Source organism: Elephantulus edwardii, unplaced genomic scaffold (genome assembly GCF_000299155.1).
Source record: "Elephantulus edwardii isolate Elephantulus edwardi_28Jun2011 unplaced genomic scaffold, EleEdw1.0 scaffold00086, whole genome shotgun sequence".
In the NCBI taxonomy this organism is placed as follows: Eukaryota; Metazoa; Chordata; class Mammalia; order Macroscelidea; family Macroscelididae; genus Elephantulus; species Elephantulus edwardii.
Genome location: NW_006399836.1, coordinates 12,918,909 through 12,920,170, shown reverse-complemented (window position 1 = coordinate 12,920,170; position 1,262 = coordinate 12,918,909).

Genomic DNA, 1,262 nt, shown 5'->3' with positions numbered 1-1,262 from the left:
CAGAGCTGTTGTACATAGGGTCGCTATGATTTGCAAGTGACTCAACAGCACTTGACAACAAAAACAACAAATGTCTAGAGCATGAAAAGGCTTGCAAACATAGCCAAATATGTGCAAACAGGAGAGGATAAAATTGACAAATGGGACCTTCTTAAAAACAAATTCCAGTATGCATCAAAAACCTTGTTCAATAGGGTGAAAAGAAAGCTCAGAGACTGGGGGAAAAAAATCTAGCAACATTTCAGACAAAGGTCTGTCTTATAACTAAAGTTTACAGAATACTACAGCTTCCGTAATAAGACTGATAATCCAATCACAATATGGGCAAAAGATAGAAAAAGATTCTTCACAAAGAAGCATATCCAGCTAACAAACACAAAGAAATGTTCACATTCACTAGCAATCAGAGATGTGGGGGAGAAACAAGAAATATTGTCTCACCTCTGCAGTAGTAGCAAAGTTTAACAACACAACAAACAATCAATATTGGAGAAGATGTGGAGAGACTGGAACTCTCATGCATTGTTAGTGGGATGGTAAAATGGTACAACCACTAAGGAAGGGAGTTTATCATTTCCTCAAAGAACTAACATGGTAATCTGATATGACCCAGCTATTCTACTGAAGGAATATATCCCAAGGAAATCAGAACTGAGACATTAATGGACATATACACACCTATGTTCATAGTAGCATTATTCACAATAGCAAGAAAATGGAAACAGCCCAAATGCCCAACAACAAACAAATGGATTGAGAAATGCACACAATGGAATATTATGCAGAAGAAAGACTAAAAATGTTGTAAAATACTATATAACATGGGAGAGACTAAAGAGCATTATGCTGAGTTAAATAACTCAGTCACATAAGGACAAATACTGCATAAGACTGTTGTTGTTGTTGTTGTTGTTGTTAGGTATTATCAAGTCAGCTCTGAAGCCTTCCTTGTCCTGAGCCAGTATTAGTGACTCTGATACATCTACTCCTATTGCCCCAGTCACTGTATCTATCTCATCCAGGGTCTTCCTCTCCTGTGTTGTCCCTCCATTCTTCCAAGCATGATGTCCTTCTCCAAGGGCTGGTCCTTCCTGGTTATGTATGCAAAGTATTGGAGATGGAGTTTCAAAATCCTAGCATCCAAGGAAAAACTTGATTTCACCCTCTCCGAGACAGAATTATTTAGCATACCAGTCGATGGTATGTTAAACACTCTTCACTGGCACCACAAATCAAAAGCATTGATTCTTCTATCATTCTTA